Source organism: Podarcis bocagei (genome assembly GCF_964188305.1).
Source record: "Podarcis bocagei genome assembly, chromosome: 10".
Taxonomy (NCBI): Eukaryota; Metazoa; Chordata; class Lepidosauria; order Squamata; family Lacertidae; genus Podarcis; species Podarcis bocagei.
The window spans coordinates 77,896,490-77,922,742 of NC_138135.1; the positions used below are offsets into that span (position 1 = coordinate 77,896,490).

The 26,253-nt window shown below is 45.0% G+C and overlaps 2 protein-coding genes across 3 annotated transcripts in view; both read left to right on the top strand.

The window, feature by feature from the left end:
- LOC308595990 (endogenous retrovirus group 3 member 1 Env polyprotein-like) overlaps window positions 1-26,253 on the top strand; it is a 297,804-nt gene that overhangs the window by 216,570 nt on the left and 54,981 nt on the right. The gene's annotated exons all lie outside the window — the stretch shown is intronic.
- RASSF8 (Ras association domain family member 8) overlaps window positions 1,651-26,253 on the top strand; it is a 111,578-nt gene continuing 86,975 nt past the window's right edge. Inside the window, exon 1 of one of the 2 annotated variants that reach the window (XM_081210743.1) lies at window positions 1,651-1,683. The gene's annotated coding sequence lies outside the window, so the exon portion shown is untranslated. The remainder of the gene's footprint in view (window positions 1,684-26,253) is intronic. The other variant, XM_081210745.1, reaches the window with a different exon arrangement.

Below are 26,253 nucleotides of genomic sequence, written 5' to 3' on the forward strand. Positions count from 1 at the left end.
CTTCTACTAAAACCTCAAAGTTATTTTTAGATTTGGGAGATTAAAATGCAATTCACAAGTTCCCTGGAAGGAGCTGAGGAACAGGATTCCCCCACCCCCCAAATTAAGATGTATGTGTGCCATCTGGATTGCAGCCCAGATCTTTTAAAACTTGTATATGAAAGCAAAAGCAATTGAAGGTTTGTGGCATCCTAAGAACTAATTAATTTATTATGGCAAGGGTGAACTAGAGACCATTTCATGAAGTGACCACTGGTAACTGCTTGAGGTTCTAGCTCAATCAGTTTTTTGGGAGCTGGAATCATCCTTAGTCAACCTTAAGTGTACATCTCTCTTTCTGCCTCTGTCTCTATCCTCCAACATTCTAATTGCAGATCATTACCCACCAGTTGAAGACCAGTGGATTAAGACAGAGGGCATGAATAAAATTTTCAGATGGGTTGTGGTGATAGTCTCCCTTCATGTAACCACTGTTCTGCTTTGCAGTACATGTTGAGTTTTTCATGCAATACAAGTTAAATCTGCCCACATTCAAGAGCTAAAAAGTATAAGCTTATATCCAGATTGAATGTCACTGCACATTTTGAACTTGAATGACAAAACAATTCTCCCACACTTACAAATTTACCCTCAGGGCAGTACAGGAAATAATTAAAAAGTTAATGTTTGCAAAGTGGAAATAATAATAATAATAGTTTATAAGTGAATAATACCTGTTTCTAGCAGATTTTCTCCTGCTTCTTCCTACTGCTTTCCTATTTAGCAGTACCTAACATGTTGAACCCATGTTAGGTATTTTTTAAAGTAAAACGGAATATAACTCGTGGGACACATATTTCCATCGTGACTTCAAACGTGAAAGGCTCACACCTGGTTTACGTTTGTAATTAATGGAACCCACCATGGGCGTTGCCGGAATGTTTGTTGGAGGGGGCGGGAAGAACCGACGTGATTGGTCAGTTAGTTAATTATGCTTATCGTTTTACTTGATGGGGCGGACACGCCCCCCCCTTCCTGGACTTCTCCATCCTCGGACTCATTTTGGAAGGTGGAAGAATCATGAACCTGACGCAAAGCCCATGTGTGCTGCATGTGCAGTTGACCTGGCCTCACCAAATTCCCGCAGGGCGAGCAAGGCTTCCCCTGAGCCCCGCGCCCTGAGCCCCGGGGAGGAGGCGCGCAGCGAGGCCAGCGCGGGCCGAGGCGCCCCAGGTTCTCCCGGGGAGCCGCAGGGGGCGCGCTCTGCGTCACGCATCCGCGGCACGTGCGAAGCCGCGCCGAAGCGGGCCGAGCCGAGGCGTCGTGCGGACGGCCCCCCCCCCCCGGGCCGCTGCTTGCAGGGCTCCCACAATGCCGCGCTCGCCTCCCAGTTCCGTTACGCAGCATCTCTGGCGGAGCAGCCGCCGCCGCGCGCCCAGAGCGAGGGGGCGGGCGGCGCAGCAGCAGCAGCAGCAGCAGCGCCCGTGAGCCGCGGCGAGGAGGCGCCGAGGGGCGCGGGAGGAGGAGCTCCGGCCGGGGGAGGGGAGAGGGGCGGCTCGGCGGAGGAAGGAGACGCGAACTTCGGCGCCCGCCGCGGGGACTGCCTGCGGTGCGCGCCCGGGGCGGAGGCGCTTGGCGCGGAGAGGAGGCTGCAGTGCTCCCGAGGTGGATCCCGGCCGGGCTGGAGTCTGCTGCAGAAAGGCTGTAAGTCGGAACTTGCGAGTTGGGCCCCTGTCCCGGCGCGCCCTCCCCCCTCCGCCCGGCCAGGCTGGGCTCCTTCCCCGCCCCCCCCGCCTCCCTTCCCCGCAGCGTCTCCTCTCCCCGAGCCCGACGCCTTGCCCTCTTCCGTTCTGCGTCCTCTCTCCCGCCCCTCCTTCGCCTGCCTCTCGCCTTCCCTCCCCGGGAAATGAACAGGGGCCGCCCGCTCTCGTCCGAGCTGAGGGGGCGCCTGGGCTTGGACTCGGGCTGCTCTTTCGGTCCCGGTGCGTCAAGAGGGTCGCTGCTCTGTGGCGTAAAGAAAAATCCCCCTCAAGTATAAGTGCACGACCGCCTTGCCCGTCTCCTCTCCTCGGCGAAGTGGAGAGCTTGTGCAGCGAGGAAAGACGAGCCCTGTGGGCACCTACCTGGAAGACCTGCAGAACGGGGTAGAAATACTTGGAGTACAAGCACGCCTGGGATCCAGCCGAGGGGAATAAATCAACTTTGCCGCTGCAGGAGTGGCTCAGGGTTGTTTTTTTAATAGGAAGGTTTGAATCCGTCTAGTTTAGTCTCACAGTAGAAAGGGTTGAACGGATGGGTTTTGGTTTCTTGGTCCAGGCAGCAGCAGCAGCAGCAAGCTCCTTTCTAAAGGTCTGTGGTGACTCTTCCCATGAGTCACTGATAATGGTACACAGTTGCCTTATGTGTGTTTCAAAACTCCTAATCCTGGGCTCTGCAGTTAAGCGTTTCCATGTCATTTTGATCACGTCAGCAGAGCTTTTGCTAAATTGCAAGTTACTATTGCTTATGGGTTTGAGTAATGTTTATAAATGAAAATGCAATATTGGGAAGGGAACTTTCGGAAGATTTAACACTTGTCACATCCTGCATTGGATGGCAGAAGAGATAACATGGCTGTGCAAAAATGGGAGGGTTGAGGGCAGGAATGTTGAAGGAAAATAAATGCATCCCTGACCAAACCATGCTGTCTGCCTGAGCTGCAGAGTTACAAAGTCTGACTTGTGGTTTTACCCAGTTTTGGCAGCATCACTGCTAGTTAGAATTGAATGCTCACTGGACTGTGAAGAGACAGTAAAGAAATCTCTGTCCATTGATTTGGGCACCAGAGTTTTCAGATGATTGTAATAGAATGTTTTTGCTCTTGTTCTATCAAGGGTTGAAGCTTTCTAATCTGGCCAATTTATGCAGAAAATGTGTATGTTTGTGGACTTGAATTGGGCTAGCAGTGGAATAGCTTGCTCTCTTCCAGTATATAATCTGCAAAAATCTGGTTTTGTTTTGGGTAGTGCTGCTGTCTGTTTCGCAGATTAATCTGAGGTTGCCATTTCTGCCATTTACACGCACATTTGTAGGGCAAATGGATGTTTTCTGGAGTTCATTTAATAAGATTGTGAAACTGAAAGTTTTTCTGGCCCATTTCCAGACTGAGGTAATATTTGTGCCCAATAATATCCACATGAGGTATTGATTGGGGATGCACACTCCCATTTGTAGACTAGCCTACAAATGTTCATTTCGTTTATGCCACAGTAGCGTACGACTGACACCTTGTTTATCCACGCTCTTGAGTGGACATGACAGCCATCAAGTGGGAGAGGGAGGATGGAGCTTACAGTATTCTTTTAATGTTTTAAGAGATTCTTAAATTCTGGATATTAAAAGGAAGGTCTCCAAAATGCATTAACATTTACATAGTTTGCCATGGTAAATGTGGCATCCCAGAACCTTTCATATAACAGGATTGTACAGGTAGTCCTGCAAAAAATGTCATCTTGCGAATGGAGTGTTCATAAGCATGCTGCTGGGGAGGTGTTGCTAAAAAATAATGAATTAGGTTGCGATCCCAATCCCATTTGCCTGGCAGCAAGTCCTTTTGAATTCAGTGGGATCCATTTCTGTGTAGAAATGGTTAGGATTGTGCTGTTAGGTCTGTTCCTCCTAGAATTTTGATATAATAGACATGTTTAACTGTGATTGCAGTTGCTGAAGTGGCAACATAATATATGGTCTTAAGAGTATATACATACATATATACCGTATTTTTCGCTCTATAACACGCACCCGACCATAACACGCACATAGTTTTTAGAGGAGGAAAATCCATAGGCATGCCACCCGTAGGCATTCCCTCCATAACACGCACAGACATTTCCCCTTACTTTTTAGGAGGAAAAAAGTGAGTGTTATGGTGCAAAAATACGGTATATACTGGTATTTATAAATATTAAATTTTCAAATGACTTATAATGGCTACTGCTGAGGCTGAGCCCCACTTATGTTTGTAATGTACATTAACAATTGCCACTTCCCTCACAGCAGCACGAGACGCCAAGCTGCTGCTGAGGGCATGGGAGCAGAAATGCCTCCCTGCCCGACTCCAAAGTTGCTGCCTTCCAGCGCTTAAGTGCTGTTTTGCCTCGCCCCCCCCCCCAATGAGCTCGCTGCTGGATTGCTGGCTGCTGCCTTCCATGCACCGCTTTCCCTCTCCTCCCCACCCCAAACATGTAACTTCAAATCTAGCACAATACATTACATAACACATATACCATACCACACCAACACCCAGTATTTGTAAATATTAATTATTCAAATGACTTGTGGTTTTGGCTGCTATTGCAGGGGCTGAACCCCATTTATGTTTGTGGTGTCCAATTAAGAATTACTATTAAAAATGTGATATTAACCATGTGTCACTAGTGTGAATTATGAATTACTTCCTGCGTTTCAGAAAAATAAATAGAAAGTGCCGCTGAACTGGGGGTGGGGTGCGAAATGGTGACTAGACATTATGTTTTTGTGCCCATAACCTACATTCCAAGAGCCATGTGACAAATGACTTTTCTGTCCAGTTTCTAACACTGGTTAGATGGCCTTAGGAAGCCCTCTGTTCTTTTAGCCTCGGCAATCCTACCCCCCCCCCCCCCCCGATTGCAATATGAGGGTGCATCATGCAGATCTTCCTTATTATATGGCCTGGTAAAGACTGCTGATATAAGGACTCTGAACACTTATGCACTAAAAATGTTTGTCTATAAACCTTGAGAACCATAGTGTGGAATGAATTGGTGCATTAAACAAGGTACTTAGTAATTCTAATCTTAACATACAGTTTTCAAAATTAGTTTTCTTGTTTACTCCAATAAGGTACTCAAAAACAGGATTGTTTTCAACAAAAGAAACTGTAATGCTTTCTATAATCCGGGATTACTGAACAAAGCATCATGCTGTGCAATATTGTTGTTGTATTCAGAGTTGTATGATAGCACGTGTTCTTCAGCTGTTGTTGATTTTTCAGTAGTATAGACTTCAAAGGAAGACTGTGAAAGGGGAACTGTGGCAACAGAAAAAGAGGTTTTAGTTTCATTGATCTGTGCCATCCAGCTGTTGAAGTACTTTGCTTGAACAGCATCTGTGGAATTGAGAGCGGCTTGAGAGCAGTACATGTGAAAAGGATCTAGGAGTCTTGGTTGACCATAAACTTGACATGAGCCAACAGTGTGACGTGGCAGCTAAAAAAGCCAATGCAATTCTGGGCTGCATCAATAGGAGTATAGCATCTAGATCAAGGGAAGTAATAGTGCCACTGTATTCTGCTCTGGTCAGACCTCACCTGGAGTACTGTGTCCAGTTCTGGGCACCACAGTTCAAGAAGGACACTGACAAACTGGAACGTGTCCAGAGGAGGGCAACCAAAATGGTCAAAGGCCTGGAAACGATGCCTTATGAGGAACGGCTAAGGGAGCTGGGCATGTTTAGCCTGGAGAAGAGGAGGTTAAGGGGTGATATGATAGCCATGTTCAAATATATAAAAGGATGTCACATAGAGGAGGGAGAAAGGTTGTTTTCTGCTACTCCAGAGAAGCGGACACGGAGCAATGGATCCAAACTACAAGAAAGAAGATTCCACCTAAACATGAGGAAGAACTTCCTGACAGTAAGAGCTGTTTGACAGTGGAATTTGCTGCCAAGGAGTGTGGTGGAGTCTCCTACTTTGGAGGTCTTTAAGCAGAGGCTTGACAACCATATGTCAGGAGTGGTCTGATGGTGTTTCCTGCTTGGCAGGGGGTTGGACTCGATGGCCCTTGTGGTCTCTTCCAACCCTATGATTCTATGATTCTAAGCATCCAGATAAAGCTAAAAAGCCACATCTGGAGATGGATCATTGATTTGAGGACCACGTAAGCTCATTTTACTTTCTAGTGAGAGCTGTTGGGAAGTAAATGAGAGGAATTATATTTTGCTAAGAGTTTATTCTGCATCCTGGAATGTTATAATTCATCTAACTCAGGGGTCCGCAAACTAGGGTCTGTGGGCTGGATCAGGCCCAATTGCCCTCTGGATCCAGCCCGCGGACGGTTCTGGAGTCACTGCTTGGATTGGTGCGATCACCATTTTTTTAAAATGGCGCCATTTCTCCCCGCAATTCCCCCCTCTCTCCCTCACACACACTGCGGCAGCCCCTCCTCCTCCCCTCTTCCTGGCTTCTCCCCGCCCTGCGGAGGAAGGGGGCTGGGCTTTAATAGGAAAGGGAAAGCTGGCACGGAAAGGAGAGCCGCCGCCGCCACCGGCTCCCAACCGCAGGCAGAGCGGCAGAGAAGGTAGTCAGGGGGAGGGGAGGACTGGGGGAGAGAGAGAAGCCCCCTCCGCCACGTGCGCGTGCAGCCCGGCCCACCAAAAGGCTTGGGGCATGGTGAGCCGGCCCCCTCCCAAAAAAGTTTGCTGGTCCCTGATCTAACTCAAATCTGCCTGCAGCAGCAGCAGCTTCTTCTTCTTCTTTTAAAAAAAGTGTGTTTTGGTTCCAAGGGCCATATCCTTATCAGGGTCAGCATCATGGGCCAAATTTGACAGGTGGGTATCAAATTCCCGGCAAAGGAGAAAAAGACAGCCCCCCTCCCAGAGGAAAGAAAAGGAGAAAAAGGCTTTTCTAAGTCACCCCCTTTCTCCATAATATCCCCTGATATCAGGAATTTGAGGGGGGAACTTAATGGGGAATTAGGGAAACTTGAAAAAGGGTTTAAGATAGCCTTTTGCAAAAGCCTTTTTGCAAGCTGTTTCAAAGGGTGCTTTTCCCCATGCTCAGCTGATGAGCAGGAATTAAATCCTGCTGCCTTGGCCACACAATCTTGTTGCCTCCTGGGAACAGGATTAAGCAGCCAGTGCCAAATTAGTGGTGCCAAGTGAACATGGTTTGGGGGAAACTGCCTTGCGGGCCAAATTGGGACTCCTGCCTGGCCATGATTGGCCTGCAAGCCAGAGGTTCCTCACCCCAGATTTAGCCTGTATGCTGCACTTAGTCTCTTGGGGAATAGTTCAGTAATACTTTGTTTAATATTGCAACTCTCCACCTGTGTCATGGTTGGCTTTTGTTTTGAACATAACCTGCTTCTGCTTATATTCAGTGGAAGTATTTTCTTTTTGCTAAAAATATTGCCTGGCTTTTTATGAACTTGCAGCTTTCTTTAGGTACTGTAGGATTGCCACATTGGTCTTGACATTAATTCCAAGGGGTGTGAACAAATGATGAGAAGTGACATGCCTGCTTCACATGTTACACTAAGCCAGGGTTTGTTTTACAGCTCGTGGTTAGTCTGGAGAGAACTAAACCACAAGCCTAGGTTTTGGCAACATGCTAAGCAAGGCCATGGTTTAGCTCAACATCATGCAGAAGAAGATGATGGGGGCGAAGTGAAGCAGTTGCAATCTCCTCCCTGAGAGTGCATGCATTTGCTTGAAGCCATGGTCTGACTTAGTTCTAAATAGGCTGCTACAGTAGGAGGATTGTCAGTTGAAGACTGTTAGAAATCTACCTTCAGATCTTCATGTTCAGCATGCAAAGATGGAAGAGCAGCCAGTGTGTACAGCAGTATTGGACTTGGGGTTTGAGTGTTTGCTGCTGCCTCTTTCTCTATTCAGAGTCCAAACACCTAATCCAATAAGGCAAATTAAAGATATGCACTTAATTTGAGTTTGCTCTGAGCACAGTTGAAACTGCTGACATTGGCCTATAAAACCCCAACTGGCATGGGGCCTTCACCCTTTGGATCCACCTGTTTGCTGAGGTTTTCAGGATGTCTCGACCATTGGAGGAGGGTTGCCGTATTTACTCAAGTCTAATGTGCACCTCAAGTTTCAGAACCTTGAAACAAAACAAAAAAAGTATTTGCTGCTTAGTGTAATGCTCATTGGCAAAAAGTGCACTCTTTACAAAAATGAGTTAAAGGTGAAAGGTAAATTTGTACATGCCCGTTTTTGAAGCTGATACTCAGCCAGCTTGTCAGCTGGTTACCCTTTAGACTTGCTGTGACATTATTCTTGTGTTAGCATTTTGAAATAGTCGGTTGCATGGTGGGGTGAGTGGGGTTGCACACATACCACTCAAGCATGTGCTTAGGGAAGGGAGTTTTGCTGCTGAGTCTGTGAGGGATAAGTATATATATATTGGTTGGTCCATTCAGATGTATGAATATTGTCCTATGTATTCAGCAGCATGAAAATGTTACATCTAAAATTAGCTACACATTGTATCACATTTATCAAAGATGATGAAGAAAACTATTACGGAAAATAAATCCACATTGTAGGAAGGATGGAATACAAGTGTGGTTGTGTTAAAAATATGCATGGCAAGATTTAGAAATGTGCAGGTCTAGATCAGGAGGGGCAATCTCTGGCCCGTGTGTCAAACATGAGTTCAAATTTGGCTCTAAGATTCTGGTAACGAACTTCAAACTTAAGGGCTGTCACTAGTCTTGAGAAACCCTGAGAATGTATTTTTAATATTCTACACCACCCCAACACATTCTGCGTTTGAAAAGGAAATATGAAATTGCACATAGAACCGTGTGCGTTACTTTATCTATGCTGAAAGAAAATAGTGTTACATTTGATTCATGGAAAATTGAGTAGCAAATACCTTTTATTTAACCTTTCATTTAATAATCCCTGTGCCATTCTCCCAGGCTTTTCAGTTTTCTGTTGTTGTTTAGTCATGCCTGACTCTTCGTGACCCCATGGACCAGAGCACGCCAGGCACTCCTGTCTTCCACTGCCTCCCGCAGTTTGGTCAAACTCATGCTGGTAGCTTCGAGAACACTGTCCCACCATCTCATCCTCTGTCGTCCCCTTCTCCTTGTGCCCTCCATCTTCCCCAGCATCAGGGTCTTTTCCAGGGAGTCTTCTCTTCTCCTGAGGTGGCCAAAGTACTGGAGCCACAGCTTTAGGATCTGTCCTTGCAGTGAGCACTCAGGGCTGATTTCCTTAAGAATGGATGTGTTTGATCTTCTTGCAGTCCAGGGAACTCTCAAGAGTCTCCTCCAACACCACAGTTCAAAAGCATCAATTCTTCGGCGATCAGCCTTCTTTATGGTCTAGCTCTCACTTCCAGACATCACTACTGGGAAAACCATAGCTTTATACGGACCTTTGTTGGCAAGGTGATGTCTCTTAATCAATAAAGTGATTAATTGAAAGTACCATTCCACAGTGTTCTGTGTGTTCTTGGTTGGCAAAAGCCGTATTCAATGGATTGTGCATATTGAATAAAATCAAACCATGTTACAGAAAAGGTGGTCTCCTCTTTCCTATACAGTCTTCACATTTTAAGGTAGTTTGTCGCATGTATCAAGCCGCATGACTTTTGAGATCCAAACTTCCAAAATATCCTAATTGAAAGATCTCCAGCGTCTTGAAGTTACTTTGTTTTTAATGAACAAATGTCTGTGGTTGTTCAGCCTCGTTGAATGAATAGGACTAGTATAAAACAGAAGAAAAATTTTAAAAGTTGAGATGTGCTTAACTGAGAAGTGCTTATGTTTAGAAGGGAAGATGTTCTTCATAAGAGTCTGGTCTTCACAGCATCCCTACAGTCCTTTTTATAATTTGAAGTGAATTAAAGTAGTTGAACAGTCAATTTTCTTATCATTTTAATGATCATTTTGATCATTAATTTGAACTATTTTGGAGGAAGTTATTTTAATATTAGGCCCTGTATACATTGCCATTTGCACTCCCACTGTTAGTTTTTGAAGCTGCAGCCACAATGCATGTCAGTGGTGTCGTTTCTTGCAAAGTACAACTGTTTGATGCACTTTTCCTCCAACCAGCTTCAGTTCAACTAGAAAACTTAAGCTAAATATGTACATTTGAGACAGCCCCCTCCTAGAACTCCTCAATGGCTATGTGGGGGGGGGGGTGAGAAGAAAAACAGGTACCGTATTTTTCGCCCTACAGGATGCACTTGTTCCCCTCCAAAAATGAAGGGGAAATCTGTGTGCATCCTATGGGGCGAATACAGGCTTTCGCTGAAGCTTGGAGAGCAAGAGGGGACGGTGTGCACCGACCCCTCTCGCTCTCCAGGCTTCAGGAAGCTATCAGCAAGCCTGGGGAGCCCGCGGGAGTTCCCGCAGGGCTCCCTAGGCTGCGGATAGCAGCCTGCCGCCCGGCGCGCAGGGCACCCTGAAGCAGAGCGCCCCGTGTGCCGGGCAGACATCAGCCAGCCCCACAAGCTCGGGGGACAGCGGGGAGGCGCAGCGCCGCCATTCCGCTGTTCCTCGACCTGGTTTGGAGGCTGGCGCTGGGGAGAAGCGCGCTTCTCCCCAGCGCCAGCCCCACAAGCTTGGGGGGTGGCGGAGCGCCGCCATACCACTGTTCCCCAACCTGGGTTTGGGGGGGAAATAAAGGAATCCCCCCTTTATTTCCCCCCCCAAAAAACTAGGTGCGTCCTATGGGACAGAGCATCCTATGGGACGAAAAATACGGTAACATGCACTGGTTGAAGACAACCTTGCCCCCTCTCTGGTGTGCACAGCAAGGCACAAATAAATCTTGAAATGCAAAGTGGGGAGAGAACAATCTAGTTGCGTTTTAAGCTGCTAATGGCTACATAGTCTAAGGAGGAGTTACGTGATTAGTAGTATTAGTATTTGTAGTAAAGTTGGTACTATTTAGAAATCATTCCTTGGTCAAGTAAAAAGAATGTGGCCTTGTGGGTATTTCATAAGCCACAAGGACCCTGGGAAAAGAGTTGTGTTTCTTTAAACCCCAGACTAGCTGGCTCCTTGGCGTGAGAGGTTTATTGGGATAAAGGAAGCCTTGATTTAATGAAAGGCTTGACACCTGGGTCTCAGGGTGTGAACATCTTCCCCAATGATGTTATCTGTCCTTGAAGTGTTTGGGAATGGGGATCTGCTTAGTTTCCACAGAAGGGAGGAAATTCTTTGATTTAGATTTAGACACTAAATTGACCCAGCTGCAAAAGCGTAGATTGATTGACTAGCAAGCCGATCATTGGTGAGTTTAAACATTAATTAGGACTTATGATTGGCTAGAGAGTTACGACGCCAAGAGCGAATTGTGAATAAAAGATCAGGGAATTGTTAGCGAAGTTGCTCTCTGCCATTGCTCACTGCAATCCGCAAAGATGCCCGGCTGTGATGTTCCACCTAATAGCCGTCGTTTCGTCTTGTGAAATGGAGATCTACAAAAGCCTTCAATACGCGGATGCTTGAAAGGACTTTGACTATCCTATTTGTGTTTGTTCTCGTGAGTATGTAAGTTAGCTAGACTATGCAACGTTTTTATTTTTTGTATCTGTAAGTTCCATAAGAAGTGCCTGTTGTTTCAACATGTTTTCTGTTATTCTTTTAAAATAAATTTTTAAAGAAGAACCTGTTTGGTATCTGTGCCTTTTCCGGGGGAATAGCTAAATCCTAGCCTTACGCTTGGTTACGCTCTACCGGAGAATTTCTGCCTGCAAGACTGTGGATTCAGCTTGTAGAAGGGGGGGGGGGATAGCCAGTCTAACGGGACACACCCTTCTCCCTGGGTTGTGACTTTGGGTTCCCCGGAACAAAGGAAGTGGTGGCAGCCCTACCGGTGTTATTTCGGCCTGAGTTTCTGTAAACGTAACCTCGTCAGCCAGCCTGCTCAAGAAACCTGTTCTGGCCGGGGAGCAAAGACAGGTGAGGGAGGGGCGGCTGGGGGCGAAGGATTACTACAGTATTAGTAGTAGCAGCAGTATTCAAAGGCATGATATATGGAAACAGGAAAACAATTGGTTACTCAGAATTTTTTTGTATCTGCAGATCGGAGGTATTCCCTTGAACAAGGGGTGTGAGGGACATAAGTGAGCTGCTTTTCAAGCAGGTGTTTCTGTAGTCACAGCATTAGGAATGTTAAAAGCGTATTATGGCTATGCAGTGGGCAGGAGAGCTGAAAATGATGCCAATATATTTCACATCTGACAACCCAAGTGCCCCATTGGTTTCAGATAGTATATGGGTAGACCGAGTCTAAAAAGCCTGGGACACACATTTTCATGGCCCTCTAGCAGCTATGGTGACTCATTTAATACAAGTAATGTATCTAGCATTAACTCTGGAAGTGTAAACAATTTAATCAACCATTTTGGGACTCTGTCCCTATAATCTCTAAAAGGAAAGCTTCATATAGGGTTAGTATCATCACTTTAAACATCTTTTTAATCTTATCATATATCATTTCCCCAAATGCCCTTGCTTTCCTACAATTGCACCACATTTGAAAAAGGGTTCATCTGCTTGTTGGCATTTCCAACAATTATTAAAAATTTCCTTATACATTATAGCCAGTTTACTAGGTGTAGTAATGATCAAAAAATTTAAAATGCAAAAAAAGAGAAAGTATGCAGAATGAAAAAAAGATGACGAGAAAAAGAGGCTTTCCTCAGAAGCAGTGCCAAGTGAAAGTTGCTACTGATACTGTCCTGCACAGCTAGTAAGGCTGGAACCATACTCCTAGGTCTTTATTGTGAAGTTTGTGAGCAGGATTTTGACAAATTTTTACTGCTTAGCTCAATAACGTTTTGAACCTGACACTGCAGGCACAAAACTCATACTCATGACAGCACAGATGACCACTCAAAGAACCACAGTTATAGGTTCCTTGTCAGTCTTGTTAAATTCAGTGGTGAATGTAGGTATTTTACTAGATCTCCATAATGGTTCCTTCCCAGTTTAAACACTGGCAGTATAACAGCACTCAAAATCACGGATAACATAGATGATTCTGCAACACTATACAACAGTTACAAACAAATTTACAAAATTGTGCCTGTTGAGTAAGATTTTATTTTTTTTACCCATTGGTCATCGCTTAGTTCATTTATTCATGTGTATAAATGGAATTCTTCTAATTAGCAGTGGGTGTTGTATCCATTAAACTGAATTAATGAGATTGTTCTCTATACTTTTACATTTTTAGGCTACTTCCACATCCCGACCTCACCACCGCATTGGGCACGCATGCATGCATGAAAGGCAATGGGCCGAAGGGACTAAGTGCACGCCTGCATTCTTTTCAACAGAAACGCTGCGCTGGGTTTACCGTACCACGTGGGGACTGACTGAGCAGGTGGTGAGGCTTCTGATTGGCTGCAGGAACTTCCTGCAGCCAGTCGGAAGCCACGGAAGCCTTGGCGCCCGTTCAGTCAGTCCCTGCGCACTGACGTAAACCTGGCTCTGTGTTTCGACTGGAGGGACAGATTTAAGAGCCTGGCAGGCTAGATGCAGCCCGCTGGCCGTAGTTTGAGGTCCCCTGGTTTTGGAAGTCAAATGGATTTCCAGAAGGGATTCCATTTGACTGTATTTACAACCTGAGCTTAATGCAGAGGGGTTCAAAGCATTACACTCAAAGCTGGTTCCGTCTCTCTCATGGCTGCAACGTTGGATGCAAAACTGCCAGCCCCATGATGCTCTGGTTCCCCCTTTCTCCAGCTTGTAAACTGCTTGCTAAACACAACTATTTCTCCTTCAGCTTACACCACTGCCCACTTCAGATCTGTCCCTCCCTCCTGCAAATCTGCCTTTTGTCTCCTGTTGACTATCTCTTCAGCTCAGGGAGGCGCTTCACCCCTCTCATCTGGCAGAAAGTCTTTGCCTTGTTGAAGGCTTCCTTGATGGGCTCCTGTTGCTCGGTCCCTGCTCCTGCCAACCTAGCAGTTAGAAAGCACGCCAGTGCAAGTAGATAAATAGGTACCGCTGCGGCGGGAAGGTAAACAGCGCTTCCGTGCACTCTGGTTTCTGTCATTGTGTTCCATTGCACCAGAGGTCATGCTGGCCACATGACCCGGAAGAGCTGTCTGTGAACAAACACCAACTCCCTCAGCCTGAAAGCAGGACCAGGGGTCCTATACCTTTACCTTTTTACCATCACCCTGTCTTTGTTGCTTACCCACTGGGCCATTCAGGCTGTCCTGGACTCGGGAAGACGAGTTAGGTCTGTATTTTACAATGCTAAACCCAGTGTCTGGCGCCCAGAAATTAGAAGGGGAGTCCAGGCACCTCACAAATTCATAACAGACTATTGCAGATTACAGGCTTAGACTTTTAGCATGCCTTGATGTCTTTTGTGCTTTCTTCTCAGCCCTGGCTCCCTCATTCACTGCATACCTTATAAGGTTCACCTAACTGTTAAACACATCTTGCTGGTGTTTCCATGTTTATCAAGTGCCTTTGCACATAACCATTTCCATGTTGTTCAGCGAAGGCTCGTCTATTAGGATGAATTGGTCACAGCTTCATGAAGCTCATCCTGCCCTCAGCCAGCCTCCACTGGCTCCTTGTTTTACAACCGTGGGTGGGGCAGGGGGTCCATGGCCCAGAGCACAACACCCCCACACAGTCACTGGCTTTCTTGGGGTTCCCCGCCCCAGCGAAGGCAGCAGAAGAGCCCTGGCCTACAGACGGAGGGAGGTGGGCAAGGGGCAACCCCAGTGCAGCCCAGCCTGGTGCTCTTCTCCATGGGCATCAGGAATAGAGGTGTAGCTAGGGGAGCGGGGGGCACTGGGTGCCACACCACGGTGGGTGGCACTTACCGCGGGGCCTGCAGCGCACCCGAGACACACATCTCTCAGTGATACAGTGGCTCAGGTGCCTGCAGGCGTGGGGCTGGCGTCTGCCCACTGCCTCCCCCTCAGGCTGCCACCCTACACAGCATGGCCCCGCTGGGCTCCAGTAGGGGAGCGCTCCGGCAGCACCAGCGGCTTGCCCACACCAGATGCCAGCAACTCTCACTACCCTGTTGCTTACAACCAGTCCAGGGTGGGGATGGGGTAGCCCTGGTTCTCAGCTTCCTCATCCTCAGTGTCTATGTTCTCTGCAGAATTCAGGAAGGAGGAAAATGTGGCAAAACAGGGCTAGTTGGTTGCACCTGCAGCTGAATCTGCTTTCACCTATTGCCTTCTGTCCCAATGGGCGCTAGTCTTGGCTGCTCTTGTGAGTCTAGACTCAATTCTGGGTGACAGTGTTGATCTGCATTTTATTATTCTTGTAGGATGGCTGCTCTTTTTTTCTTTTTAAAGACTGCTTGAAGACAGCAACGAGTCACTAATGAATTATTTTGCTTTTATGACAAAACTAGTGTATGGTGCAGTGTGTCCTAGCTTCAAATGTACCATAAACTTCAATATACATACCCACCCCACTCCTCCTGGGTGTGTTCACTTAATATCCAGCCTGAAGAGCAAATAGCTTTACTCGCTCAGAATTTTGACTATTTAGCTGGTTGTATGATAAAGGCTACTATTTATGTTTGATTCCCGCCCACCCCCCCGCCCCAAGATAGACTGTTGTGTGTATGAACAAGCATCTTGCCTATGACTGAATAGTCTTGGGTGTTGGTTTACTTCAGTCTGTGATGTTCTCAAATCTATGTGTTATGCGAATGTGCACATACACGTTTCCTAAGACACTTTAAAAATTCTGTAACCTTCATTTAAGCTGAAAAGGCCTAGATAATATCCACACATCAGATACCTGAAAAGAGGGGGAAATGTAAACAGCTACTTGTTATGTCTCTGCTAAGATGTTATCTTTTGTGGATGTGGACAGATTAGGAAACCTAATCTTTTTATTTCTCTTCTTTAGAGCACCAGGTATAATTTGAGACTTACTACTGTCTGGTTTTTGTGTGGAATAGAATAGAATAGAATAGATATTTATTACGGCCATAGGCCCATACAGATAAAAAACAAGACATAAATAACAGCTTGTGCACGTGGGAAAAAACAGTCGCTAAAACATCACTATAACAATAAAATACTGTAAGATGGAATGACATAGTGCGCCTTAATTAGCTTGTAGTGCACCTTGGCAGCGCTTTTGGGTAAGGACAGCGACCAGAAACCTAGCCACTCTCAGGGTTGTATGGATATCCTTATCCTGCAGGATTTGGGCAAGATGGAATTTTGGTGGGGTACCCTCTAGCTTCTGTATGATTGGTCCCAACAAATTTGCCCGTGGCACATTAAACAAGGGGCAAGTAAACATAATGTGCTGAAGCGACTCCGGCGTCTCCTTATCACATACACACATGGCGGAGGCTTGGCCCTTTGAGAATCTATGTCTCAGGACATTGGAGGGAAAAACGTTAAACCTCGCTTTGGTGAAGGCCAGCCTGTGAGCAACAGTCGAAAGGGAGGAGAGGTATGATGGAACGCAGTAAGTTAAAGTGATACCAATGTTCTGGGGCGAACAAACACCTCCCCCCAGCATATAATTTCGCTGTAAATCGATGTCATCCAGTCTTTGGCGGATCAGTCTTTGAGCAGTGATTTGATCTAGTTTTAGGGAATCTAAGGGAGAGATTCCATAGCTCAAGAGTTTGGCGTGAATTCTACTAGTCCAAAGGCTGGAGAATTCATCTCGCCATAAGCATTGGACAAGATAATGGTCTGGTAATCTATGCCACAATGATAACCAATAATTGAAGACTTGCTTCCACAGGCAAGTTTCTAAGGATGCGATCTTCAATTCTAGTCGTATGGCTGCGTTGCTTACGCACAGGGGGAGCATTAGGAGCCGACGTAGGAATTGGTTTTGCAGAGTCTCAAGAGGAGCAAGATCTGTCATCACGGCCCAGAGCGGGGCAGCATAAGCTAGCACGGGAACCACTTTTGCCTTGAACACCTTTAGGGCCGAGGGCACATGCAAAGCTCCATCCGAAAAGAAAAATCGGAGGAGCGCATATGACAGAGTTTTGGCCTTGTTAAGTAGGTGTTGAATTTGTGCTTTCCACCCCAAATTGTATTGAAAAATAACTCCTAAGTATTGAAATTTTAGGACTTGCTCTATTTTTGCTCCACCAAGCTTCCATTCGTATAATCTCCGACTTCTGGCGAAAATCAGAATCTTAGATTTAGCATGGTTGATGGTTAATTGGTTGAGTTGACAATACGTGGCAAAGATCTTCAGAGCTCTGGTTAGTCCAACACGTGTATAAGATAGAATTACCGCGTCATCCGCGTATAAAAGGAGTGGACAGCGGTAATCCGCTAGTCTAGGCGCATGTGTACTTGGAGATGAGTTGACTAGGGATGCTCGCATGTCGCTGATGGATAGATTGAATAGGCAGGGAGCCAATATACATCCTTGGCGCACTCCCTTGTTTATTGGTATCGAATTTGTGAGGTCGCCCGCAGGAGTAAGTCTCACTCTGGCAAGGGTACCTTCGTGGAGCTGACTTATAAGCCATAAGAGTCTTCTGTCTATGCCCTGTTTCGCAAGTTTCTCCCAAAGAATATTTCTAGGAACACTGTCAAAGGCTGCCTTAAGATCTAGGAAGGCAGCACACAGGTAGCCCCGGGGAGGGGAGGAGTACTTCCGTGCCAGATGGTAAAGAACTATCGCATGATCAGTTGTAGAGCGTTTAATTCTGAACCCTGCTTGTTCGTGGCCAATCTGGTTAGTCTCATCTACCCATCGCAATAGTTTCGTCAGCAAAAAGCTGGCATAGATTTTCCCTATGATCGAAAGGAGGCTGATGTTACGGTAATTTTCCGGCTCCGTTGGAGAACCTTTTTTATGAATTGGTACTATAATGGCCTCCTTCCATATTTTGGGGATGAGTCCAGAAGCGTTGATTGCGTCGAAGGTTTTGGCCAAGATGCCAGCCCACCATTTTGGGTGTAGCTTGATGGCTTCAGCAGGGATCAGGTCGGGCCCTGGATATTGTTGGACATTGCAGCTGGAGCCTTCACCGCTTCAGCTTCAACTAGCAAAGAAAGTTCTCTAAACATACAGGCAAATCAGCAATCATTTGAATGGGAAAATGGCAAAGGATTATACATTTCTGCCTAATTTCCATATATCTTGTGGAATGTAATTATGCTATTATTAATCTTTACCTTTACCTTTAATCTAATCATTGCATTCCTATCAAACCTTTTTCGCACAGGCTGGCGGACGTGGTTCTCTCCCTTCTCATCTAATCCCACCACAACTGTGAGCTGGGTTTGGCTGAGAGGCATGGATTGGCCCAAGGTCCCCTGCGGAGCTTCATGGCCAAGTGGGAATTGGACCCTTGGTCCCCAGGTCCTTGTCTGACACTCTTAACAACTACACTGCACTGTAACCAACTTAGTATTTCTTTATTTGAAATATTTCTGTGTACACAGAACACACAATGAACAAGTTTTATAAATAATAGAAAGGTGCTTTGCTCCAATTTCTGACCATGTCTGGAAAGCAGTCTCACAGTCCTCTTTGATAGCTGGAGGTCTGTGGTTCCTGGCTTTCTGCAGTAGTGGTGACAGAATAGGGGGGCGGGGGGGGGTGTTGATGGTATATGTCTGCTTCCCAGGCCTTTGGAAATTACTTAGATACTAGATGTTGAATCTCACTTAGCACAGTATTGATCATGCTTGAACAGTATATTATTGAATACTTTTAATATAATAGGATGAAACAATGTGAGGATGACCAGTTCTAGGTGCTGTGCCTGTTACCCTTTTATTTTCAGGCAAATATATCTCAATTTGGCTCACAATTTTTTAAATAAAAGGCAGGCCTTGCCCTCAGACTTACAAACTAAAAAGAATATGACACAGAAGTGAAAAGGTCCGGGAGGGAGATCCGGTTTGACAGGGCTAAAATAAAGTGGTGACTTGTTACAGGCATTTGTATCCAGCTGGTGATTTTTCTGGGCTAAAAGTGCCACAGTGACCCTGCAGCCCACATGCCTCTGACTGGTGGGGAGAGGTCACACTCTGCTTCCTTCACTTCTTTAGTACTAAGACAGCTGGCAATGGGAGCCAGATGTTCTTTCCAGTAGGGAAGGGGAAGCAAAGTTCCTTCAGCTGCTCCTTCTATAGTCCCGGGAGTTAGCTGTTGTAACTATCCATTTTATGCAAGTAGGCTGCCAGGATTGGGGGAGGGGGGAGGCTGAAATATGCAAGCCCTACCTGTGTGAACTCTACAGGTGGGTGCCCACAGTTTCCATTATTGTGTCATTTCCAAAAAGTGCAGCAGTAATGTATGCATGGTGTGTTAATGTATAGTGTACTTATCTGTATAATCTGTGTACTTAGGAGTTGGCAGAAGGGATTGCACAGAGGCAGCTCACCTGTGTAAACCAACCCTGATTTTCCTAATGAGAAAATCCTTTAAAGCATTGAGGCAAATGCACAAGAATAATGAAATTCTCAATGCTGAGAATGAGTTTTGAGCTGTTTTTTTTTTAAAAAAAACTTAAATGTGTGCCTGTAATGAATTTTGCTAGTGATGTATGGAAGTGAGAGCTGGACCATAAAGAAGGCTGATCGCCGAACAATTGATGCTTTTGAACTGTGGTGCTGGAGGAGACTCTTGAGAGTCCCATGGACTGCAAGAAGATCAAACCTCTCCATTCTTAAGGAAATCAGCCCTGAGTGCTCACTGGAAGGACAGATCGTGAAGCTGAGGCTCCAATACTATCATATAATCATAGAATCATAGAGATGGAAGAGACCGCAAGGGCCATCGAGTCCAACCCCCTGCCAAGCAGGAAACACCATCAGAGCACTCCTGACATATGGTTGTCAAGCCTCTGCTTAAAGACCTCCAAAGAAGGAGACACCACCACACTCCTTGGCAGCAAATTCCACTGTCGAACAGCTCTTACTGTCAGGAAGTTCTTCCTAATGTTTAGGTGGAATCTTCTTTCTTGTAGTTTGGATCCATTGCTCCGTGTCCGCTTCTCTGGAGCAGCAGAAAACAACCTTTCTCCCTCCTCTATATGACATCCTTTTATATATTTGAACATGGCTATCATATCACCCCTTAACCTCCTCTTCTCCCGGCTAAACAGCCCAGCTCCCTTAGCCGTTCCTCATAAGGCATCGTTTCCAGGCCTTTGACCATTTTGGTTGCCCTCCTCTGGACACGTTCCAGTTTGTCAGTGTCCTTCTTGAACTGTGGTGCCCAGAACTGGACACAGTACTCCAGGTGAGGTCTGACCAGAGCAGAATACAGTGGCACTATTACTTCCCTTGATCTAGATGCTATACTCCTATTGATGCAGCCCAGAATTGCATTGGCTTTTTTAGCTGCCGCGTCACACTGTTGGCTCATGTCAAGTTTGTGGTCAACCAAGACTCCTAGATCCTTTTCACATGTACTGCTCTCAAGCCAGGTCTCACCCATCTTGTATTTGTGCCTCTCATTTTTTTTGCCCAAGTGCAATACTTTACATTTCTCCCTGTTAAAGTTCATCTTGTTTGTTTTTGCCCAGTTCTCTAATCTATCAAGGTCGTTTTGAAGTGTGATCCTGTCCTCTGGGGTGTTAGCCACCCCTCCCAGTTTGGTGTCATCTGCAAATTTGATCAGGATGCCCTTGAGTCCATCATCCAAGTCGTTGATAAAGATGTTGAATAAGACCGGGTCCAAGACAGAACCCTGTGACACCCCACTAGTCACTCTTCTCCAGGATGAAGAGGAACCATTGATGAGCACCCTTTGGGTTCGGTCAGTCAGCCAGTTACAAATCCACTGAGTGGTAGCATAGTCAAGACCGCATTTTACCAGCTTCTTTACAAGAATATCATGGGGCACCTCATGAGAAGAGAAGACTCTCTGGAAAAGACCCTGATGTTGGGAAAGATAGAGGGCACAAGGAGAAGGGGACGACAGAGGACGCGATTGTTGGACAGTGTTCTCGAAGCTACAAACATGAGTCTGACCAAACTGCGGGAGGCAGTGGAAGATAGGAGTGCCTGGCGTGCTCTGGTCCATGGGGTCACGAAGAGTCGGACACAACTAAACGACTAAACAACAACAACAATGAATTTTGCACTCTATATACTAAGCTGTTGGCTCCCCACTCTGTCATTGCCACCTCTTCCTGTTGGGGTACAAAGTGCTTCTCTGCTGGGGGAGCTTCTGTCTAGAGCAGGGTTCAGCAAGGCTGACCTTTTTGTGTGTAACGGAAGGAACGTGGTTCACCCACATCCACTTTTCAGGTGTCAGTGCATTTAATTTTCTTCATGCAGTGCTATTTTCAAAAAACATTTTTTCAAAGTAGTTGTTCAGGAGCCATTCCTGTGAATGTCAGTCTAGTTAAAGCCATAAGACAGACTCTAAGGCCGTTGATTTCCGAAGAAGAGAGTGGCTTTAAAAATGGCAGCTTTTAATGTTAGAATTTCAGGTTCCCTTCTTATGGAAATTCCATAGAAGATACTCTGGTTTTACAATAAATAATTGTACAAGAGAATTTTGTCACTAAGTTTGTAACCCTCTGCACGCCTGAGTCTCATTGATCGTAGTGGGACTTAGTTTTGAGCATTGTAGGATTCCATTGCAATTATTTGTGTGAGTTCTCACAATTGTGTCTAAGAGTTGTTTGTTTTTTTGACTTGTATTGAATTTTATTTAAGAAATTCTGCCTTTCAGGGAAATCCTCCCAAGGTGCCTTACAGATGTAATTAAAACAACATAAAACCACTTTAAAAATATCACATAAAAATGCTTTTTACCGGAGTTCATTTTTAAAAATGACATCTAGGCAGATTTAGGGAAATATGTTTATTGGTTCTGTCATTCAAGCATGTTTGTGAGCTGAATTCGATTAAGCAACTATTCCTGGCTAATCTTCATTATAAGAAGTAATTATCCACTACTCTAAAACAATTTTTCATGTGATCCTTAGTGACACTTCTTTAGGCTGATAGTTACTGGTACTTTTTTTGTTTGTGTGGTGCTTTAGTTGACTTCAAAATGACTTTAGGGTAAAGTGGCATCTGAGAGGAAAAGTTTTTGCAGGGGTTTCCATCCCTCTATATTTGTATAGAATAATTAAGAGATTGTCTGCACTGAGGAAAAACAGATTCACTTTTATCTTGAAACCGCTAGGTTGAGGAGCATTAGTGGGCTAAAGCTTAGGATTTTGTTTCTCTGAGTTGCCAAATCCACGTAAGCTGTAGGTAAATGTTCAGCATGTACTGCAACTTCATAAATTGCAGCTTACCCCTGTACCAGCTTTTGAAAAAGTTTTAGGAATGCTGGACTGCCTGGGGAAAATGTGTTTTAAAAAGGGGTTTAGTTCATGTGAATCATAAATTTCTGGACTTACAGATTCTTGTTTAAAGTTCAGTTACATTCCCCCTAGTCCCTGTTGTGGTCATGTGAATCTGAGAGTTGAATCAAATAACAATCTTTGCACACGTGTCACAAATTGTGAACAAATAGTCAAATGATCATGAAATGTAAAAAGAAAAAGAAAAAAGAAACCCCGTCATTCCTCTGTTTCTGTGCTAGCTGAAGTTAACACTTTTGTGTGTCTGAAGAAATGTCTGTACATGACATTTTTATTTCATAATGTCAGCCCACAGTACCTTAAGACTTCATTATAAAACTTGTACTACCAGCAAGTTTGAAAGTTGAAAGATTACTGGGTTTGTTTGGCTGCCTGGGTAACCCATGTCCAGTCATTTCTTGCTGCTTCCTTTTTCTTTCAAGCCAACAATTGCTTATAGTGCTTTTTGTGATGGAGGAGGGTCTAATGGAGCAGTTGGAGATGCATTGGAGTCAAATACTTGATATGAGTCTATGAGAACTTTTTTTTAGCACTGATGCAGTCCTTGTCGAACCATGGTTTGGAGTGGTGTTGATGGTGTCTCCGCTCTATACTGTTGTTGTTGTTATTATTGTGATGCTAGTACAGGGAGGGGGGAAAGTATTTGATCCCCTGCTAAATTTGCCCATTTGCTGTCTGATGAAGAAATGACCAGTCCATAATTTTAATGGTAGGTTTACTGTAGCTGTGAGAGACAGAATAACAACAGGAAAAACCCCAGAAACCCAGAAGACAAAAGTCAGAGATTGATGTGCATTATAATGAGTGAAATAAGTATTTGATCTCCTATCAACCAGCCAGATGTCAGGCTACCTGGTATCTTCACTGTTTGTAATGAGCTGAGATTAGAAGCACCTGCTGTAAGGGAGAGGTTTTACCCGTAATCCCAGCTCCTTACAGTTACCTGTACAGAAGGCACCTGTTGACAGAAGCAATCAACCCAGCAGATTCCAAACTAGCCACCATGACCAAAACCAAAGAGCTGTCCAAGGATGTCAGGGACAAGATTGTAGACCTGCACAAGGCTGGACTGGGCTACAAGACTATTGCCAAGCAGCTTGGTGAGAAGATGACAACAGCTGGTACAATAATTCGCAAATGGAAGAAACACAAAATTGTGGGAATGTTTATATAATTTAGCAGAGTTTAAACGATCCCCTGTTTGAGTTTATGCAGCTGTCAACCTCCCTTGGTCTGGGGCTCCATGCAAGATCTCTTCTCATGGAGTTGCAATGACCAGGAGAACGGTGATGAAGCAGCCCAGAACTACATGGGGGGAACTTGTCATTGATCTCCGGGCAGCTGGGACCATAGTCACCATGAAAACAGTTGGTAACACACTATGCCGTGAAGGACTGAGATCTTGCAGAGCCCGCAAGGTCCCCTTGCTCAAGACAGCACATGTTCAGGCCCGTCTGCAGTTTGCCAGTGCACACCTGAATGACCTAGAGGAGAACTGGGTGAAAGTGTTGTGGTCAGATGAGACCAAAATCAAGCTCTTTGGCATCAACTCAACTCGCCATGTTTGGAGGAGGAGAAATGCTGCCTACGATCCCAAGAATACCATCCCCACTGTCAAACATGGAGGTGGACATATTATGCTTTGTGGGTGTTTTTCTGCTAAGGGGACAGGACACCTTCACTGCATCGAAGGGATGATGGATGGGACCATGTATCGTCAAATCTTGGGTGAGCGCCTCCTTCCCTCAGCCAGGGCATTGAAAATGGGTCGAGGATGGGTATTCCAGCATGACAGTGACCCAAAACACACAAAGGCCAAGGCAACAAAGGAGTGGCTGAAAAAAAAGCACATTAAGGTCCTGGAGTGGCCTAGCCAGTCTCCAGACCTTAATCCCATCGAAAATCTTCATATAATATGACAAACATAAGGCAAGCATAATCCCCAGAGGCCCTTTTGTTGGCCTACAGTGAGGGGGGAAAGTATTTGATCCCCTGCTAAATTTGCCCGTTTGCCCTCTAACAAAGAAATGACTAGTCCATAATTTGAATGGTAGGTTTATTGTAGCTGTGAGAGACAGAATAACAACAGGAAAACCCCCAGAAACCCAGAAGACAAAAGTCAGAGATTGATGTGCATTATAATGAGTGAAATAAGTACTAGATCTCTTTGCAAAAGATGACTTAGTACTTGGTGGCAAAACCCTTGTTGGCAAATTACAGAGGTCAGACGTTTCTTGTAGGTGGCCACCAGGCTTGCACACATCTCAGGAGGCATTTTGTCCCACTCCTCTTTGCAGATCCTCTCCAAGTAAGGTTTTCCTGCACAGATATAGGGGGTGAAATATTGTGCAAGGTGGCCATAATATGTGAACTGTAGAGAGAAAATTGGGGGGGGGGATCGGTCCTGTGTAGTTTTAAGACAAAATTGTGAAGTTGACTTGTTTAAGTTATAATGATTTATTGTGCCCTTCTTCAAAGTAAGTCTGGTTTGATTGCTTATAGTTAAATTATTGTGTCTGACAGACAACTACCAGTAAATTTGCATAGTGACCTAATGGCATGTTTCTCTGAAGCAGATTACATGATTAAAAGTATTTATTAAGACAGACTATATAATTACTGTTGCTATAAATACTTACTGATCTTTGATTGCTCCTTCCTCTTCAAACTGAGAATCAATATGTTTTCAAGCTCTTCTGTATTTTGAAGTTTTTATTGCATTTGTTGTACCTTATGCTATCTTTCCCTCATGTGTATTTTTTGAAATCTAAAATGTGTCTCTCCCTTTACAGTGGCAGTTGCATTAAAACAGTTGTACAGGTTGTATTATTTTTTGAAATCTTCTTAAAACTGAAGCTAGATTAACAACTTTAAATCTTTCCCACAGCTGTTCCATTGGGATTTTTATAGGACAAGAAAAGCCCCATCTTAAACGTCTGTGCCATCTTGAGTCTTACAGATTTTTGTTTATATGGATGTGTTTCTTTTGCTAGGTAGTTTCCATCTCCATGAACTGATTTTTTTAAAAGTAAGCAACGGGCAGGAAAACCATTATTTTCTCCTCATTGTGCTTATCAGATAAAATAAAGCTGCTGTTAAAAGCCTTACATTTCTTTTCTCTGCTCATGTTTTATATTAAAAGACAATACTTTGTATGGGGAGGGTTTTTATTCATCTTAGTCTGGCTTTCTCATGTTGTTGAACAGATGGTTAATTCATAAAGGTATTAAAGCACTGTAACAAAATCTGATCATCTGAAGATGGGGCAATAAGAAGAATCTGCTGCATTGGTGAATCTTGCTGAGTTTGTTGTTCTCTCGCATTGTCGCCAATCTTAGAGTAATATATAACTTGCATGCAGTTCAGCATTCTTCCTGTTTTTTCATGGTGATTACTGCATTTGTTTCCTTGATATCATGACTTGTTCTAAGTTTCAACTTTGGCAAGTAATTGTAAAACTGTTTTTGTGATGTATCTGTTCCTACTCAGCAGTTGAAACTGTGTTGATACCTCTGTCTTCCAGGGCACAAAGTGAACTTACTGTATTTTTCGCTCCATAAGACACACTTTTTTCTTCCTAAAAAGTAAGGGAAAATGTCTGTTGGAACCAGTGCGTGGTCCCTGGAGCCGAATTGTCCAGGGACAAAAAGCAGATCACGTTTTTTTTTTTGAAAGAGGGAAGTGGGTGTTGAAACAAAGCCACTGATTGTTTGCCAATCGGGAGTGAGATAAGGGATGCTAGAGATAAAGGAGGCTGCCTGGGAGGGGGGAGGGAAAGACAGCAATGAGAAGAAAAATTAGAAGAAAAGGAGGAGCAAAAAACTGCTCTAGTTAAGGAAAAGACACTAAGGCAAACAAGAGGGAAGGGAGTGTTGAAAGGAAACAGCTGATCGGTGGGATCAGAAGAGAGATAAGGGACACTAGCAGAGGCTGCCTGGGAGGAGGGAGGTAAATGCCCATGGATCCTCAGGATTTTTGCATTGGGTCACCCAAATTCACCATCAGATCACATAGCATGTCCATGGCTACAGCCTGCGCCAAAAAAACCATACATCCACTGTTTCATGGGGCTGCAATGGCGCAAAAACATGGTTACAAAGCACGGATCCACACGGATTCTCAGGATTTTTGCATTCGGCTACCCCAAACTCACCATCAAATCACATGTCTGTGGCCACAGCATGAACCACAAAAATCATACATCCACTGTTTCGTTCAGAATATTTATTTTCT